This window comes from Macaca nemestrina, chromosome 3 (assembly GCF_043159975.1).
Source record: "Macaca nemestrina isolate mMacNem1 chromosome 3, mMacNem.hap1, whole genome shotgun sequence".
NCBI lineage: Eukaryota > Metazoa > Chordata > Mammalia > Primates > Cercopithecidae > Macaca > Macaca nemestrina.
Window position 1 is genome coordinate 88,215,673 of NC_092127.1, and position 21,283 is coordinate 88,236,955.

At 38.2% G+C, this 21,283-nt stretch overlaps 1 long non-coding RNA gene across 1 annotated transcript in view; it reads left to right on the plus strand.

The window, feature by feature from the left end:
* The first annotated feature begins 535 nt into the window (after positions 1-535).
* LOC139362185 (uncharacterized) overlaps positions 536-21,283 on the plus strand; it is a 35,528-nt gene continuing 14,780 nt past the window's right edge. Inside the window, exon 1 of the long non-coding RNA XR_011620562.1 lies at positions 536-652. This is a non-coding gene — a long non-coding RNA (uncharacterized lncRNA). The remainder of the gene's footprint in view (positions 653-21,283) is intronic.

The following is a 21,283-nucleotide window of genomic DNA, read 5'->3' on the forward strand; positions in this document are numbered from 1 at the left end:
AGTATGTCTGCTGCAGCAGCCTGGAGCATTAGGTGCTTATGTCAATCTGTTCAAATATGAGCGGAGAAAGGGGCAGTCCTAGTGGTGAGGAAAGTCTTTTTCCATATTCCTCTTTAGATGGAGGGAGAATCTTTCCCAGAAGTTCTCCAGGAGACATCCTTAAGACTTCATTGACCAGAGACTTTTCACATGGACCTTTCCTATGTCACATTACCACCCCAGAACTATGTCCTATGGCCATCCCAGAAATGTTCAGTATGTCAGATTGTCACCCCAGGACTGTGCTCCATGGTCATCAATATGTAACATTGCCACCCAAGCATTACATCACATGGTCACCCCAAAACGGGGTCACACAACCATGTCAGAAGTGTGTCACTGCCATAGATTTTGTCACATAGCTACTCCAGAAATCTGTCCCATGATTTCACATTGCTGCTGCAGGACTCTATCACTTTCTACCCCACAACTGTGTCATAATGCCATCCCATGACTCTGTTAGAGGTGTTAGAGGACCACTCTAAAACTTGGTCACATACTACCTCTAGAAGAAAGAAAGCTGGGAATAGTGATAAGTGACAGTTTAGCTTCTCTTGTAGGGAGCAAGCCTGCCCGGAAAAGAAGAAAGGTGGAGAAAATGGGCCACTATTAGGTAGGTAACCAACCCAATATTGTCTACCACTAAAATGCATGTGGGTGTGTCTATGTGTGTGCGTGTGTATGTTAACAGCAAGAGTTAGAGAAACAAATAGAGTTACCTTAAGATTCAGGGAACCTATTGTGTCACAGGTTGAGTTGAATTAGAAAATGGGCAAATTCTGAATCATTAGGAGAAGAGAAGAGTGAATTTGCTAAAAGAGAAACAAGAGGCAATTTAGGGAGTAAGACAACAAACAGGTGGCTATAAACTATGTTTTCCGTGTTCCAGTTTCTCTGTACTTGGTGGGACTTCTAGTACCATCAGGAAAAAAGTGGGGTTGTTCCCCACCCCAGTGTAGAACTTCAGGAGTTAATTCTAGGATCTAGTCTGTTGTTTCTAGCAGGGTGACAACTCAATTCCATCAATTAATCCAGCAGGGAGCACAGCAGATGGATGTGGTATATGCTTATCCACATTATATAGCTATCGTTGCTAATGAAGAATGACACGGATTCTTCTTTTTTAAAATTTCTTTAAAATTGAGTTAGGGCTAGAATTTTAGCATACAAATCAGAGAAGGTTATCCAGATCAATCACCATCAGCCCAATGTGGAGGGAACTGAGAAATCCAGTTTGTTATCAGAGCAACATCTTGCTAGTTGCTCAAAGGTGACTCTCAGGACACAGTATTTTGCTTGACTGCTGACCTGACGCTGGTCGTCAGTGTTCTTAACTTTCTTTTAAAAATCAGGGGGTTTAATTGAAACTGCTAGTCATATTTATCTCTTGTGATGGTTCCTAATTAATTGACCTACCTGGCATTTTGACTTAAGTTAGTTAAATAAAAATTGTGAGTTCTTTAACTCATTTCTCCTTTTTTTGTGTTTTTAATGTTTATACAAAAAATCAGGGGTTCTTTGCTACTGGAGTTGTCTAATCATTGTGAAATAAAACACTTTCAGTTGGCTACACACACAAAATCATGTAGACACATGTTCCAAAGGCTACTAAGAGGGCATGACATGTTTTTCTCAGTTGTGTTAACAAATTCAGGGTATCTTTGACATGGCCACAGGGCTTTCCGAATGTGTATGGAAGGCGCAGTATTCAAGGAAGAGTAGAGGCTAAGGTGTTGTTGTCTGCAGCATCCCAGGATCCAGTGCTTTTGCAAGCCAGCTGAGCACACTGTCTGAGAAAATTACAGAGCAATGTTCTTGCAAGGAGCAGGGACCAGCCCTCCCTCCTCCCACTGCCTAATTCCAGGCTACAGCCCACTGTGTTCTCCTTCGTTTCTCTTCAATGACAACCTGACTCTCAAAAGTGTCACTAATAAGCCAGTTCCCAATTAGCTGTGGAGGTTTTTCAGGGCTCTTGGCAATGTTCCCATAGCTTCTGGAGGCTGTTGCTGCCTACAAACTGAGGATCATTTCTGTTTTGCACGATTCAAAGGCAAGAGCTGCTGGGAAGGCAACACTCTGGTTTTATTATTCTTTGTTAGCAGGAGAACAGAATACATTGCTTTTAATACTCAAATATGTTATTTGAGAAAAAAATATGTAAGTCTTTCTGCCTGAACCAGCTCTCTGTTTCTTATTTGTGCAAGTGCATGCACACATCCAGCAGCCCAAGATGTTCTCACAGAAGAGCCCTTAGAAAATCCTGCACAGCAATTTAGAGACTGTAGGGTGTGATAAAGGAGGCCAAAAGTTGAGGTTTTGGAATGAGACTGCAAGTAAGGCAACCACAGGGCCTGCCATCTAGCTGTCAATGAAACAGTGACAGCAGGTCCACTCTTGAGGTGACTTTGTATTTCTCTTGAGCTCTAAGTGCGAAGGGCAGTACCATTTGGGCATTTTAACAGGCACAATAGCAGGCAGCCCCAGTCTTCTTCCATGAGCTACACTGCAAATCACTAGTTAGTGTCTGTGCTTAGAATGTGCTTCGGACAAAACACATTCCCTTTATTCTTGGAAGGTATCGGTGCATGGCTGGTTTGGCATCAATGGCCTCTAAATAGTGACTGGAATCTTGTTTGTCCTCAGAGAATATCTCAAGTATTCCTACCAGTAAATATCACGGGTCCTTTTGTATGCTTTCTCATCTCAGGCTTACAGAAGTTGTATGCAATTAATATTACTATCTCTGTTCTACAGATGATTTAGGTCTCATGGCCAAATCACTGGTAGAGCACAGCATAAACTCAAATCCAGTTAACTCTAAATCTCATGCCCTTGCTACTCTATCACTTGTAACTCAGGGATTGAGCCGTAGAGACCTTGTATCAGAATTTTAATGAGGAGAAAAAGAGGAGAGACTCTTGACATCAGTTAGGATCCTTGACAATTTGTACACCAACTTTTTAGGGGTGATACACCAACACTGTAAAGGTGGAATAAATGGCTTTTCTAATATTCTTAGTCTAATTTGACTGAAATGAGAAGTAGACTTCAGAAGTGGAAATACGTAATTCCTTAGCAAGGAACAATTTATATATTCCATGTCATTTTTATTCAATACTTAACGTGTGCCAAGCATTATGCTAAGGGCCTTTAATGTAGGATTACTAGTAAGTGCTTAATAAATATGTTTAAAGCTGTTGTCTTTGCCCATGATCACTCACACATACGTGGAAAGACTGGCCGCCACACCTGTGCGTGATACTTTTCTTAAATAACATTTTGCCTACTTCCAGTTATTTAAATTATTTGTGTGAAGACTGTTGGCAATGTTGAGGGTAGAAGTTCCAGGAGGGTGGTAGCTGTTTGTTTGGTTTTCCTTTGAATCCCCAAGGGCATGCAATCTTCCTGAGGCATCATAGGCAGTGAGTGAACATTTGTTGACTGGCTGATTTGTTACACTGTGCTAACATACACACATGACGAGGAGTGTGTGTTCTGATTCCAGTAGATTTGAGAAGAACTGTTGTTTCATTTGACCAGGAGTAGCTTCAGGGAAAGAAGCATATGACAAGAGAAGGGAGGAGGTTCTCCCTCCTTGCCTGCTTGCTGGTTGACTGATTTTCTACTAGCTTCATCTTGGGAATAGAGAGTAGAATTCAATATACCTTTTAAAACATGAATAATTTTGCCTTGCTTTAGTGTCTCCTATAGAAAATTGGAAATAAAATAAATTATGGGACTAAAAGAGATAAAAAATGGTAGTTTTCCCCTTTCTTGCAATCTTACATATTACACCTCCATTTTCTATTCCTGCCATACCAAGTTTACTTTCTGCTCCCTACTGAGCAGCATGTTATAGAGATACAGAAGGAATTAGCAAATGAGGCAAAAAAATGAAAGCTACTTCTGGCCCTTTAGCAGGCCCTGCTTTTCTTAGTCCATACTTCTTTCACCCTTTTGTCTCATGTTGTCATTGGCAGAACTGAATGAGAAAACAGTAAAGGAGGAACTTAATCATTTACTTGCACAACAATGACGAGGCATATATTCTAGATAAGGCACTGTGACCACCAAGGGATTCGACTTTAGTAGAGGGTATTGGATACAGACATAAATATTATGGTACCAGCCTGAATCTGAAACTATTAAAGTATTCTAAAGATGATGATTATGATGATGACAATGGGAGTAAAAAAGAGATGCAGAGAATATCTACTTGTAGAGATGAGAAGATTTTTCATAGAGGAAGCAGGTAACATTTAAACCAGGCTTTGAAGGATTGGCAGAATTTTTACAGTAATTCTGTTGAGGAAGAGGACTATTTCATAAGAAAGAAAAATCTAATTTGTTGATCTTGAGGAATTCAAAGAAGTGAATGTTGTTAAAAGTAGGAATCAAGGGGATCAGCATAAGGTAATGCCACTCATCTACCTAGAGAGTTTCCATGTAGGGCCTTTGATGCCTGGCTGAGGAGCTGGCTGGTGAATCCAGCTGATGAACATGGTTGGGGTGGTGAGTAGGGCAGCATGGAGCAGGGAGAGACTGACATGTAGGAGATCGAACACTAGATTTCTCTTATGATTGTTTACCTATTAGGAACATATCAGTAGATGTGAAAGAAAGAGAGAAAGATTTTTTAAAATTAGGGAATTTTAATGCATGCAGAGGTGACAAGGGAGCAGAGAAGAGTGGGGAGCACATGTGATAAGTTTATGCAGAAGCTTGTCTTCCCACCTGGACTATAAGCTTTCATTACTTTCCTCTGCTGCTCCTGCTGCTCCCTTCTGAGTGTGTGCTGAGTGGCAGGTTGTAGGGACAGGGAATGCATGTCCATGGTCCCTGCAGTATGCGGGGCCAGGGAGGGTAAATCCCTGTGTGACAAAAACCAGGGTAAGAGAGTACAAGTGGTGTCAAAAAGTGTCTCTCACGTGGAAGGGTCAACACAGGAAAAAACGTATTATGTCCAAATAAAAAATGGAATGTGCCTCATAAAATTTAAACAAATATGACTGTTAGGGTAACAATACTCATTTGGGACTGAATTTTGCTTTTGTTTTTGAGACAGAGTCTCACTCTGTCACCCAGGCTGGAGTGCAGTGGTGCAATCTCGGCTCACTGCCCCCTCTGCCTCCTGGGTTCAAGCGATTCTACTGCCTCAGCCTCCCGAGTAGCTGGGATTGATTACAGGCTAGTGCCACCATGCTCAGCTAATTTTTTGTATTTTTGGTAGAGATGGGGTTTTATCGTGTTAGCCAGGATGGTCTCAATCTCCTGACTTCATGATCCGCCTGCCTTGGCCTCCTATAGTGCTGAGATTACAGGCGTCAGGGACCGAAATTTTAAAAATTCATTATTTTATATTTAAGCCGCTCATCTCAGGAACATAAAGTAGTTAATTACATCTCTTCACAATTAGCTAGGCCTGCATTACACTTCAATTACCTAGTGATTGTTTTCCACCTCTCTTTTTTACGTTATGAACATTTTTGTCAGGTACATAATTATATTAGACTGAGTTATTAAGGGAAATTGCCAAATTTTCTTCAAACAAGTAACTTCAAAATTGATCATGTTTTTATCTGGAATGCAGCTGGTGTGCTGGAAGAGCACATTATTCCCATATTTTTTGGGGGAAGTCAAGATTTTATTAATAGCTAGGAAAATCTTGGGTTCATGCAATTCCTTTCTCTAAGGAACAGCCCTTTTTAGACTTTATGAATCCTTACACCATCTCTGAGGATTGTGTAGACAAAGGTTTTCTGTGTTTACAGGTAGAACAGTTGAGGCACTGTGTGATTCAGGGTATAGTTTTACAAAAATAAAATCAATTTCTCAATGCAACTTGAGATTTATATGGCTGTATTCCTCACTTATGTCGAAGCCCATTGCCCTAGGAACAGGAACAGGTGTGAAGAATGTTCACATTGAATTGGCTATGTAATTCTCCAGAGGAAGTGAATTTTCAATTCCCTAACGACTTGCAGCAGAATGGGAAGCTGGCATGGACTCGCTTTGAGCATCCATCTCTCACTGCTCTCTGCCACCTGGGCCCTCTGTGTTGCCTTCCACGTGTCCCTCTCCTAGGATTTCTTTCACTGCCAGAAGAGTCTCTTTACCTCCTCTCCTACCTACATTCCATCTGCAAATAGAAACAAATGCAGCGAGCAGAGGAAGTTTAATTTATTAAATTTAACTACTTCTGTTGGAGGTCTGACTACTTGAAGGTTTTTAAAAAGAAACTAAACAGAGGTAAATTGTTACCAAAACCCATTCAATTTAAGTATAGTCAAGGTTGATGCCCTAGACTCATAAGGATTCTGAAAATGTCCCTTCGAGTATTTGTGTTCAGTTATTGCCTCAGTGACGACAGTGTTCTGTTTGTACATAAAGAGAGGTTGAATTAATACTGGTTCCTGGGGCACCTCATCAAGTACTCAAAATGTCACTGTTTTTCTTACCATTTATTTTATAGCTCACCAGCCAATTTTCCAGCCAACTCAAATACACTGAATAAAGTCTTAAGTGTTATTTTATGAGATGGTTACCTGCTCACCAAATTTGCAATTCATCTTGTACTTTCTTTTATTATTTCAACTTTTATTTTAGATGTAGGGGTACATGTATAGATTTGTTATATGGGATGCTGAAGTTTGGAATATGGATCCTGTCACCCAGATAGTGAGCACAGTATCTGATAGGTAGTTTTTAAACTCACCATGCCTCCCCACCCTCTAGTAGTCCACAGTGTCTGTCATTCCCATGTTTATTTCCTTATGTGCTCATTTTTTAGCTCTCACTCATAAGGGAAACATGCAGTATTTGTTTTCCTGTTCTGGTATTAATTTGCTTAGGATTATGGCCTCCAATTCTATCCATGTTGCTGCAAAGAACGTAATTTCATTCTTTTTATGGCTGAGTAGTATTCCATGGTGTACATGTACCACATTTTCTTTATCCAATATACCATTGATATGCCCCGGCTTGATTCTACGTCTTTGCTATTGTGAATAGTGCAGCGATGAACATATGAGTACATGTGACTTTTTGTAGAAATATTTATTTATTTGGGGGTATATACCCAGTAATGGGATTGCTATGTGAAATGGTAGCTCTGTTTTAAATTCTCTGAGAAATCTCCAGACTGCTTTCCACCATGGCTGAACTAATTTACATCCTCACCAACAGTGCATTAGCATTCCCTTTTCTCTGCAACCAGACCAGCATCTGTTGTTTTGTGACTTTTTAATCATAGCCATTCTGACTAGTGTGAGAAGGTATCTCACTGTGGTTTTAATTTGCATTTCTCTGATGATCAGTGAAACTGAGCATTTCTTCATATGTTCACTGGCCAATTATATGTCTTCTTTTGAGAAGTGGCTGTTCATATCCTACACCCAGTGGGGTGGTTTGTTTTCTGCTTTGACAAGGCTGATAAAAACAAACAACAGGGAAAGGACTCTATTCTTTTATGTTTTTCAAAAAAAGCAATTAAGTGAGTTGACTACAAATCTTTACTGAGAAATGTTTGAAACTGTCATACTTAAAATATGGTAAAAGTGATAATACTTTATTTTTATATTTTATATGAAAAGTCTGCTTTCTTTGAGATGAGAATTGACTTTGGTTGTCTATATTATTCAGAAAACAACATTTCTTATATATTTTTGATGAATTACAACAGAATTCCTCTGATTTTATGATGATTGTCCTCAAATTTTTATAGTATATATTCAAGGTGTACATGTGCTGTTCTAATACACATATACACAGTGAAATGATCACTATGGTTAGGCAAATTAACCTATCCATCACCTTACATAGTTACCTTTTTTGGTGATGAAAGCACCCAAAATTTACTCTTTTAGCAAATTTTCAGTGTACAATATAATGATCTATAGTCCTCATGCTCTCTGTTAGATCTCTAGACTTAATCATCTCACATAACTACAAATTTGTACCCTTTGATCTGCATCTCTCCATTTCCTCCTCCTTCCCCCCATGTCCTTGGCCCTGGTAACCACTGTTCTACTGTTTCTGAGTATTCAACCTTTCTTTAAATTCCACATATAAGTGAGATCACGTGGTTTTTGTCTTTCTATGCCTGGCTTATTTCAGTTAGCCTAATGTCCTCCAGGTTTATCTATGTTGTTGCAAATGGCAACATATACTTTTTAAAGATGAATTTTTTTTATTGTGTGTATATACCACAAATTATTTTATTTTATTTTGAGATGGAGTTTCGCTCTTGTTGGCCAGGCTGGAGTGCAATGGCACAATCTCGGCTCATGGCAACCTCCGCCTCCCGTATACCACAACTTCTTTATCCATTTATGGACAAATACTTAGGCTGATTCTGTATCTTGGCTATTGTAAAGAGTGCTGCAATGAAAATGGGAGTGCAGATATCTCTTCCACATACTGATTTCATTTCCTTTGGATATCTACCCAGCAGAGGGACTACTTGGCAGTTTTATTTTTAATTTTTGAGGAACCTCCATATTGTTTTCTCTCACGGCTGTACCAGTTTCCATTTTCACCAACAGTGTACAACTGGTCTCTTTTCTACACACCTTCATTTCCCTCACGTTTTCAAACATCTATTTGCTTCACTTTTAATGTTCATTTAATTATACAACACTTTAGAACTGTAATTTTAAAATGTTAATCGTTTGGAAAGTGTTACCTCTCTCTCTCATCTTCAAATATCCTCAACCCAGTTGATATCACCTTAATTCTTTCCTATTTGTGTTATATTTCCTTACTAGTTGCAGGTCTGAAGAAGTTTTATCAGGCCCTTCACTTATTCCTCATTTGTATTTGCAGTCTTCAATCCTCTCTCTCTGTGTAATGTATTTAAATTTTTCTTTCTCTTTATAGACTACCTTCTCATTCAGTTCTTCACCCCCCACAACCATCGCCAATTTGTTTTACTTGATTATCTTGTCACCATGTTCTTACCTCCTAACCCTCTTCTTTGTAAAGCAATTATATGTTAGATGACCCATGGAAAGCTTAATTTAATTCTCTCTGTTTTTCCTACTATAAGATTAGCTTTAAGAGATGATTTTTTAAAAAGATATCTCATTTAAAAAATGAGATCACAGCTCTTAAACTCAGTGTTAAAATCATTGGTGGGATGTGACAAGTTGAGTGTTCTATTAGTGGATTTGCTACTTGAGATGGTTAACTTGCCATAATTTGTGAATAATTTACTCTTTTCTAGAGAAAAATAGACTTAAATGATTTTCTGCAATAATGTCATTGCTACATTCTGATTTATCCTGGAATTGTGGTTACCACATGGAGAACTGCACAAAATCCTGGGTACACTCAAGAGCTTCTTCCTCGTTCTTTCCCACCTCTATTTCTGCTCCTCATAGAAACAAACATTTGAAAGTCAGTTGTCACCATACAGTGGAAAGAAAAGAAGTCACTATTTTCTTTTTTGTACTTTCATATATTAAATATCATCTTCAGTTTATTGATAGCATTATTCTCTACTCGGTGAAAGTCCCTATCAATAAGTATGTAAGTATCAGTTTATGCTATAGGCCTAGTTAGGATTCTTTGATTCTCAGTGGCAAAAGCTAACTTAGTCAAAAACCACTCGGTCTTACAGGATTGATGGGAAGCTGGAGACCCAATCTTGGATATAGGCAGATCTCAAGTACCCCTGAAGGCTGGGTGGCAGAAGCCGTGATGACTCTCACTTGTAGGAGCAGCCTGACCTTGGAAAAACCTGGTGTGAGCTGAGATCTGGGTAACCTGGTTCCTCTACTAGGGATTTGGATTCTGTAGAAAGACCTTTCTATTGACTTACCTTGAATCATGAACTTGGCTAGAGATGGCCAGCTTTCCCCATTTAGTCCTACTAAATTATACCCAATGGAAGGAGGTGATATTATTAGGAAGAAAAAAATTAATGCTGAGTGGTCAAAAAACAAACACCACTGGACTAAGTATTTCCAAACAGAAACCTCATTCCCATTTGGGGAAACCTACTTTGTACTCTTACATTTGGACATTCAGAATTATTCTGTATGGTGGCATTGTGATTCAGCAAAGTCTTGAAATCTAAACAACAATAATGATGGGAGCTGCTGAAAAGTTTCAGTAGAAAGGAGAGGCACAAGTGTCTGGTTGCCATTCTCACAGAGATCTCTGTGGGCCTTGGGTAGGCATACGTGGGGAGGACTGTGCTGTTTTTTTAACGTGTCTTGAATTCTATGGAGCTGCACTTAGCAAGGTAATGTCATGTTCAAAGTCTCTATTTTTTTTGATCTTCAGGTTGGTGCAGGCTTAGGTGATGGCACAGGGAATGTAGTTTATTGCAGAAGGCAATCTGCTTGCTTTCAATGGTATTGATTACTCAGAAGGTGTGGAGTTAGAAAACAGCTTCCCATGATGAAAAAGTGCTAGTGCATTCTAAGAGCTGGATCTGGGATGACAACATTACATTAAAAAATTCTGCCCCTTGTTTTAAACCATAAAGAAGATCCAGACAGTTCAAAAATATACTGATAAAATTTTGATTCTAAGCTACATTTTTCTCATATTTAATATAAAGTAAATAATTTACTCAATAAATATTTATTAAGACATTGCCATGCTCATTTTACTTCCTTTTCTTTGTTCACCTGAATTTTATCAAAGTGCAGGTGAAAAAAAATCAAACAGAAAAAATATTTAGAAATAATAACATCCTTTGTTATTATATTCTTTGTTATTATCTCTAGTAGAGGAAATGGTATATTCCTTTCTAATGCTAGACCTGCAGCTTAGAGACAACAACTTTTACCTCCATTAGCTGGTTCTGATTCCTCTGGTTGCTACTTCCACAATTTTAATAAATATGCTTATGTTGCTGTTCTTGTTGAGCAATTTAGATTTCTTGATCTGATAAATGAGTATTTGCCCCATTATACCATTATACCACCACCCCTTTCTGCGTTCTCCTAAACAGTTAAACAGGAGTTTTCAGATTCTTTATTGATTGCTTTATAACTTCGAGTAATTTAATAACACTGTTACTGCTTCCATCAAATTATCTTAGATTCTCCTGAAGGCCACTGTGTAGGCTGATGACATTACTGGCTCTACTATTTCCTTCAGCTCTTCCCATCTTTCCTACATATAGACTTCTGTCACCTGAAATTTTATTTTCATATTGTCAAGGTTGAAAATATCCACACTGAAGTGTTCTAATCACTGCTTATAGTTTATTTCTAATAGAATTAATTTAAAAAGTTTGCATTATTTAACTATTTCAGACTGTGGAATTTAATTACTTCTAGAAAAGGTACTTTAATTACATTTGTTTTCTAGAGTATCTAATTTCTCGTTTTATTTCTTATACTATTTAGCTTATCATAGTCTATATTTTCAATTCTGTATTTCAGACAGGTATTCTACTGACTTACCTTCCCCCCAACTTTGTTCCTCTCATAGGTTTCCCTCACCCTTTCTGTGGTCAATATTTGCTTTCCTGGTGCCAATATTTCTTGGATTCTAAATCCTCTTTAGTCTTGGTCATTCCATTATTGCACTTTGCCCCTCCTTAAGTAACTTCTTAGGAAAAAGTGTTTGTAAGGCAAAATATTTGAGTCTGTACACGTTTGAAAATGTCCTTATTCGATTATAAATTATGCTGCTATAAAGACACACGCACACGTATGTTTATTGCAGCACTATTCACAATAGTAAAGACTTGGAATCAACCCAAATGTCCATCAGTGACAGATTGGATTAAGAAAATGTGGCACATATACACCATGGAATACTATGCAGCCATAAAAAAGGATGAGTTTGTGTCCTTTGTAGGGACATGGATGCAGCTGGAAACCATCATTCTCAGCAAACTATCGCAAGAACAGAAAACCAAACACCGCATGTTCTCACTCATAGGTGGGAACTGAACAATGAGATCACTTGGACTCAGGAAGGGGAACATCACACACCGGGGCCTATCATGGGGAGGGGGGAGGGGGGAGGGGGGAGGGATTGCATTGGGAGTTATACCTGATTTAAATGACGAGTTGATGGGGGCAGCACACCAACATGGCACAAGTATACATATGTAACAAACCTGCACGTTATGCACATGTACCCTACAACTTAAAGTATAATAATAATAAATAAATAAAAAATAAAAAATAAAAAGAAAATGTCCTTATTCTTTCCTCCCACCTGAGAAGGAACAGATGCTGTCAGCTGAAGGCAGGCGTGGTACTACTACTGATGCTTCCTATTTAACATGAACAATTTCATGGAACATCAACATCAGACAAGACAACTTTGTGGCCGGGTGTGGTGACTCATGCCTGTAATCCCAAAACTTGGGGAGGCTGAGGTGGGTGGGTCACCTGAGGTCAGGAGTTCAAGACCAGCTGGCTGCCATGGTGAAACCCCATCTCTACTAAAAATAAAAAACTAGCCAGGCATGGTGGTGCATGACTGTAATCCCAGTTACTTGGGAGGCTGAAGCAGGAGAGTCTCTTGAACCTGGAGGGCGGAGGTTGCAGTGAGCCAAGATTGTGCCACTGCACTCCAGGCTGGTGACAGAGTGAGACAAACAAAAGCAGGGTAACCATAATTGTGTCTGAGCACAGACAATAGCAAATCACAAAGACATCCAACATCCTCTCTCTTAGGTCGCATGAATGACTGCCACTTCCATACCAATTAAGCTTTAGACCTGCCTCTTCCATTTCTTCTGAATCTTAGATAAAAATTCTTCTTACTCCTAGATTTCTCCTGACTCCTAGGTGAAAATTATTAATATACCTAATCACAGGATTATTCCTACCTCCTGACAGCAGCCAAACCCATACTTCCTTGAACTTCATTCAAAATAATTCAGCCCAAGCCTAAATTGTATAACAAGAATTCTCCTAACACGCTCTTGCAGAGTTGCCCATAGCTCCGCATGGACTGAGGTCTTCCTTGCTGCAGCATATATCAATTAACCCAATCCTGTTCAACTTCAGGTATGTCCCAGGTGATTGACTGGTGGACATTTATATATCTTATTGATAATTTAGCAGATACAGAATCTAGGTTAAAAACCTCATTGTCTCAAAACTTTGAAAGTATTGTTCTGCTATCTGCTAGCCTGAATCTTTCTCATAAGAAATCGTATGCCAGTCTGGTTTTTGATCAATGATGTATGTTCAATGTGCTTGAAAGTTTGAGGGAAGAAGCATAGCATTAGGTAATATTTACTGAGTACATGTCAGGCATTAAACAATGCATTCTTCACACTTTACTGTATTTAATCCTCACGAAAGCCAAATGAGAGAGCTACTACCTGAGATTTATATAAATGAAGTAAGTGGCTCAAGGTCACACAGCTAGTTGGTGGCAGAGCTGGACTTCAGCCAAGACCTGTTCTACTCTTAATCCCTGGGGTCACACAATTATGCTAATGACACTTCAGGATTATCTCATGAGCATTCCGGCATATAGACTTACTTAGTGAAAAAGCTAAAACTACTGATTAAAATCAGGATTTGATATTACATATGGGTTTCATTGGCAGGCAATTCCCAATTTACAAATGGGCTGTTTTAAAATTTCCCTGTGTTTAGCCAAATGTAATCCAACCTTAGCAAAAAGAAGCTAGCAGTAAATCTAGAGAGAGTAGAATATGATGAGCTTCTCTCCACAAAAGAAGGTTGGAATAATTTGAAACACTGACATTCTTGACTAGAATGCTGGACCACAAGAGAAATTTGCATTATAAAAACCTAGAAATTTCATTTTGAATGAGCTAAGAACCTTTGTATTTTTTTTATTATTTTTGCATTTGAAATGCAAATATTTGGTTATAACAAGTGAGAATGCAAAATTATTAAATAAATCAAAGTTGATAGTTTACAATTAAAATACAAGAAGACCATGTAAATCAAAGTGGAGTTGGAAATGGACACTTGCCAAAACTTGAGCTTTGATGGTGAAATCTCTGCATTTGAACCTCTCATCAGGGTTTCAGTCATCTATTGGATCAAGCAAAGTCTGAAAAACTAAACTCTCATCAAAGTCCCAGAAACCTTAATTTATTTCTCTTCTCACTCCAAGTCCTTGGGTGGACTCTAGTTTTCTGTGCATCAATGAAGAAAACAAACAGCCACTAAAAAGAAACACAAGCAACTTGAGTCAGCTTTGGTGAAACCATGTTTATGCCATTTTTCGCCATAAGAAGGCTCCACAGCATACAGAGTTTGAAAGTGCAATGACTTTTTAGCAGAAGTGACCAGTGCTATACTGGACTTTAGGGTAACCACACAAAAAGACATAGGGTTTGGAATATAAGTTCTGGTATAAAAAACATAAACTACTACTTTTCTTAGAGCAATTCATCTCTTAGAGGGCGATTCCTTCAAAAATTGTAGGCCAACTATATCTTCTCATTACCTCCCATCTCTAAAAGGCCCCTTTCAATAGTTGGTTATGATAACTCTTGGTTTCCGGAGTGAGATATTGTTGCAGAAAATTGTGTGTTTATATGTGGCAAGTGTGCGTGTGTGTGTGTGTGTGTGTGTGTGTGTGTTGATGTGGGTGCAGAGAAAGAGAGAAAGAGGCTGATTAATTTCCAGAGTGCCTGTTCCTTTTTCACAGTTGGCTGGTAACTGTAGTGTGTATTCCGTGAGTGGAGGTGATGGTGTGGGTAAGATTGGGGCATCTTTGTGAGTGAGCATTGATTTGCTAAGTTCCCTAGTGGTTGAGGAAGCTCAGGTTCAGTGCTAATGCAACTGGCAACTTCTGCTAATCCTCAACTGAATGCACATACTGATTAAGAGAACAAAGGTACAAATTCCTGCTATCATCACAGGCAGGTCAATCAACCCTGCTTTATATAACGCACACTTTGCTAGGGATACAAAGTTCCTGAAGAAGTCAAGAAAGGAGAGAACAAGCAGCCTGTGAATCCCACACAATTCTGTTCTGTAGGAGGAAAATTCACAAGGATTATTCTTCCCCCAGGAAGAAAAAAAAAGCATAATTATCATTTTCACTGGTTTCTTTGGGTCTCTGCATTACCAGGTTTGATTTTGCTCTTCTATTGGCATCTTGGGATTTAGAAGAAAGAAAACATGGTTTCCTTGAGAGTCAAATCTCTGGATATTTCTAATGCATTACAGCTCAATTTTACTAGCAGTTTCTGAAGCAATATGATCAGAACCAAGTATATTTAGATCAGCTAGGCCAGTCATCCCCTCCAGCAATGTGGTGGTGGGGGCTGGGGAGAGGCAGGAGTGAAAGGAAGGAACTGGAATGCATTGCAGGGAGAGGAAAATCCTGTTTAGTTTCTCCTGATGAAAATGCTAAAATGCCAGAAGGGCAAAGAACACATCACACATAGAACCACATATCTTGCTATTGACTAAAGTTCAGACTTCTACTTTTATTTGCCATTATCAACATGATTGACCAAAATCAAGACCAAAAAGCCAACAAACAAAATAGATAGAATGGCCAATGCTCCCTTCTCTCAAACAACACCTAAATCTTTTTGCAAAAGTAAGTGATAATTATTATTGCACCAAATAGAATTGTAGGCTAAAATATCTCCCCCTGGACATTTGTGACTGTTGTTGATATAGTCAAGGTGAAAAAGCAGTTACTTCATGATGTCCTATGCAGCAATATCACTGCTAGTAAAAGATGGTGCTTTTGGTCAACTCTTTTGTGAACTACTATTACTCATTTGTTTAAAGGTTCCTGGAAAATTTCTTAGACTCACCTTGCTTCAGTGGCCTTCAATTTCTGTGAAAAGATGCTACCAATAATCACACCATCATTGTCTTTATATAATTTTCCTTTTTAATGTAAATGATTTGTTCAGTAAACTCTACTAGTAGTAAAGTAGCAAGGTGTCTGATAACAGGTGTGGGAAAATCAGCTCTTAATAGATCATTTCTATGTTCAAATGCCAGCTTAATCACCAATAACTGAGCATGATTTTCACTTATATATTGATAAAATGGAGATACTAATAATATATACCTGATGGTGTTATTGTAAGAATTTGCTAAGGTTATATAACATGGTTAAACTGTGTCTGACATAGATTAAGTGCCAAATAAATGAACTGAGATTCTCCTCTTAATCTAGGTGAGTGAGCTTGAAATACAATAGATAGAATAGTTGTGTATTAGTCCATTTTCATGCTGTTGAGACCGGTAAGAAAAAGAGGTTTAATTGGACTTATAGTACCAAATGTCTGGGGAGGCCCCAGAATCATGGCGGGTGGTGAAAGGCACTTCTTACATGGTGGCAGCAAGAGAAAATGAGGAAGAAGCAAAAGTAGGAGCCACTGATAAACCCATCAGATCTCATGAGACTTACTCACTATCATGCGAATAGCATGGGAAAGACTGGCCCCCATGATTCAGTTACTTCCTGCTGGGTCCCTTCCACACCATGTGGGAATTCTGAGAGAGACAATTCAAATTGAGATTTAGGTGGGGACACAGCCAAATTATATCAAGTTGAGATCCCAATTTGGGCTTAAGTAGATTCAGATTTTTATTAATTCTCAGTCAGCCACGTTACAACCTGCAGTGGAACATTAATAAATGTAGCAGATATCAGTAGGTAATTAACTATGGAGGCTCCTGAAAGTGAACCATATTCTCCTAACACCTATATTCACATGTTTCCTAAACCTTGAGTTTAAAACAGGGTGCCCTAACCTTCCTGCTACAAACTGAAGTTCTTCTTTCAGAGAATATGGTATTATTGGGAAAATTCAAATTATCTTAAGCTCTTGTCATATTTAAAATATGTTTGACTTTTAATTGATTGCTAGAAGAACAACAATAGCAACAACACCCACATTTGTACAAGGGGATTGAAAATGCTTTTGTGAACTATCTCTCAGATTTGAAAACCTCTGATAATGCTTCTACAAGGCACCACTGAGATACCTCCATGGCTATGAACAAAATTCTTCCCATTTTATTTTCTACTCAGTATCTTGAATGTTTAACAGAAAGGGTTCAGGTTTTCTAACTCCTATGACCTCAGATAGCCTGAGGTGATTTCATGACTAGGTAGGGAGCTTTTTGAAGGGCAGCCACACGATAGGAACCTATTAAATATTTGTAGAATTTATAAAGCTTCTTGAACCTTTGAATGCCTCCATACCAGAAACTGTCCATATTTCCAGTGATTTATATCATCCTATTGAAATTGCCCTTCTTGCCATCTAATCATTTGCTGTAAAATATTATTCCCTTCTGCAAGCAAATCCCTGGCAGTATGCTTCCATAAACTTAGAGGATTCAGACATGAAGGACATGTAAAACCACTGGTAACATAATTCTCTACAAATCACTGGAAGTCTGGGGTCTTGCTTCAGTGGTTAGAATTCACTGGAACTGGACAAGATGAAAGTACATTTGCAAGTAACACAAAACCTCTAAACATCATTGCAGAGTGTCTTTTCTCTTTTATAGATGCTGCTAGAATTTAAGCATAACAATATGAGTGCCTCCTTGCTACTGAGTGAAACCTGTAAGAGAAAATTGGATTTCATTGAAATATGAGGTGTTCCAAACTCTCATTGCCTCTGTATCACTTTAACAACAGGTTCCTCACACTGCTCAGAGATATATTAATATCCTTCCGCTGTCAGTTCTTTGGGGTTACAACTAAGCCAATAATGAAAATCACTGGAAGTTGTGAGTAACAGACGATCTTTGTCATAAATGCCAAAAAATTACTATGAGGAAAAGTTACATTTCAGCAGCATTTTTCAAATGTTGTTTCTTTTCATATTTTTCTCCTCGAAGTAAAATAATTCCAACTCCACGGTAAGTTCTGTACTTTCTTGGCACAGGCTAAAACATGGAGTTGAGCCAAAAAGTTTGCAAAAATCCGGAAACTTTGTACCTAGGAGAGTAGCATTCAAGTGATCTAACATTAGCAATGTTATAGAATAAGAAATTATGACTTTGTGACTTTTGGAGTTTACACTGCTTTGTCACATTTCAAGTAGTGACAGCTTTTGAAATATGCCCAGAATGTTGATGTTTACTTTCCATGAATAAATTTTTGCCACATATAAAGACTGTTCCTCTTTTTCAAAATCCTTGGTTGTCCCTGACATTAGTGTAGCCTTTTCTTGTTTCCTTTAGTTGTTACCTTCTCATCGCCTGCATTTTATTTGTACTAAATGAATTCAAGAGAAGAAAGTGATAGAAAATGAATACAGCTTTATATAGTCTTAAACAATGTTAAGATTATTTATTTAAATATGTGAAGTCAGCAGTCTTCCCGTTGTAATACTGACCCTTTTGCTCGTGTGTTTCTACATTAAGACAGTCCAACAAATCATAATTTACATTTACCAAGCCTCATGTCACTCCTCCTGAAAAGTACTGAAGAAGCAAGTTATTTATAATACAGGTCTAGGAAACTTTGTGTGATTGTGTGTAAATGAGAATGTGTGTGTGTGTATGTGTGCAAGCACAAAGTCACATGGCAACTTGCTTGAAGTACTTGTTCCCTTAACACAAAGTAAGCATAACCAAGTTCTTTTGATACAGCAAAAAATGACATTCTCCTTTACTTTCTGAAGGAAATAGTGAACAACTCAAAAAGAGTTCACGTACTTTGCATTTGATTTCAAAACCAAACAATGAAAATACAACCTTTAATCACTCCAAATTGTGTTGGACTTATTAATTGTATATAAGCAGAGATTTCTAAAATATACCTACAACGCAGAAATGTTTTATTGGTTGTATTCATATTGTTAGTCACAGTTAAGACCTGTCGAAAGAGCATGTATTATGCAGAGTAAGATGCTTACTATTTGTTTCTTTTTTCTTTTTACTATCAGATGAATCAATTTTGCATTTTTTAGCTGGAGAGCTGAAGGTCGTCTTACATTCCAGTAAGAGTTGTTGATTATTTCTTCATAAGATTTTTTCACATATGTTCTTCTCTTCTTATTTCTATTGCATCATTATTGTCTAATTTTTCAATACTTCATTCCACAACTGTTTCATAACCTCCTATCTGATGTCTGCGACTCCAGTCCTTTCTCCAGTCTGTCCTTTGAAGTTATGGCCATATGCATTTTCCTGAAAGACTGAATCCATTATAGCATGCCTTTCAAATAAAAGAAAAGAGCAACAAGCAAATCTCTTCAATGACTCTTCATGGGTGCAAGATGAAGTTCAGACTTTTCCAAAGTTCTGTGCTGTTACTATTTGTTTGTAAGTAGGGCTGGTGTAAATATTTATGAGTAAGTAATAGGAGCAATTTGATGTGAACTATGACTAATAAGGCCAATTAGAATTTGTAAGTAAGATTGTTTATGTAACTAGAACTGCATGTAACTCGATATAAGATAGACACAAATATAAATGCTAGAACTTCCAGTGACTAGCTGTGTGACATAACTTCTTTGGATTGCAGTTTCCTCATCTGTAGAATGGGAATAATAATACTTAGTCACCAGGATGTTGCACATATATATGGTTGTAGGACTGAGGTTGCTGTCTTCTTCTGGTCATTGGTCAGAGGTTGCCCTAAGCTCCTAAGATTTGTCCTCAGATGCTACACAGTGGCCTTCTCAAAATGTGGCTGCTTATGTCTTCAAAGCCCATAGGAAGCTCTCTCTAGCCTGCTTTGCATGAGTCTTGGTGTAATGTAACAATCACACAGTGACTTTCCCATCACATTTAGAGGTTCTGCCCACACTCAAGGTGGGGGATTATTAGGGGGTGTATACCAAGAGTGGGATTATTAAGGGAGGAGAATCATAGAATTCTGTATATCAAAAGAGTCTATGAAAAGAAATATTCAAATACCACTAAAAGTATAGATCAATAAAACAGCATGAGGTATTGTTTTCAAAACTTTCTAAAAACCAAAAAGCATTTCTTTGTGTGTAAACACTGTAAATCCTTGGAGGCTGTAAGATATTGTAGGAGTAAGGTTTGAGAGTTGTTGGGGGTGAACAGTGGATGCAAAACGATTGGAAAATTATCATAATTACAATTCCTTTTTTTTTCTGAAAATTTTACTTTTTCTATTGTACTTATGGTTCACAGTCTACCCCTGGACTTTATGAAGTTTCTGTAAAAGTTTAATTTTAATTAAAAAACCTTTGGACAAACGTGGAGAAAAGGTATGAAATGAGGTTGGTCTCTCCTGCAGGCTCCTTCATACAGAGGTGGCCTCAGAGCCAGATGTGCACCCTTTGCTTATCTCTGCCAGCGTGTGTTCTGGGTTGAGGTCATATTCTACTCTTTCTAAGTCAACAGCAAAGTCAGTCTCACATGAATATGGAATAAGAAGAGAAATTCTCCCTCTGTCCCCCAGCAGTAGGTGTGGTTACAGGTGTCCAGGTAAAAGGGCATATGGCTGTTTTCTGGAGACTCATGTTGTGTGGTAACTCCACTTGGTGCCACCCTACTGAGTAGTGGGAAACCACTTTTAAGCAGTTCTGGCAGTGCCACTTCTCTGAGACCTACTCAGAAAACGTAGATGAAGCACCTCTGCTCACCCTGAGATGAATAGAATGCCCTTGTTTTATTTTCTCTCCTCAGTAGTGACAAATGCCTAATCTCCATAGTCTCTCACTTCATTAACATCCTATTTTCTTTTGCCCTCCAATTAGTTTACCTAGTGCCACCCCCAGCTCAGGTGTCAAGGAATTTTCCTACCCTCAAGTGCTGGCTCCAAACCCCTGTTTTCCTGGCTTGTCACTTTCATATGTACCTGTCCAAGCAAAGTTGCGTTTCTAGTACTTCTCAGCCCCCAGGGGTCAGACTCCACTTTCCAAGCGGTCTAATTGTTTTGCCTCTCAAGAGGCCCAGCTCTTTAAGTTATAACAGATGTTATGTAACACACATAGGAGCTAATGTCTGCCAGGAAGGAAACTCTTTCATTAAATGAGGTCATATGCCCAATTCTTTGGTGACAGGTACTTATTACTGGGCTAACAAGACCCTACTTAAATATGATTTATTGTCTGAAAATGTTAAAATCATTTCCTCCTTAGTAATGTAAGAAGTTCAAAATTTACATTTATTTTAAAAAATTCAGGTGTATTATTATGTTGCTGATTGGCACTATGTTTATTAGGAATGTTTTATCTTGAAAAGATTAGATTTACAAGGTAAACATAAAGCATCTTAACAGTCTTGTATGCTTATATATATATTTGACTTTTTAAAAATATATCTAAATTGCCCACTTTTTCTTACATGTATAGCTGTTGTCCTGT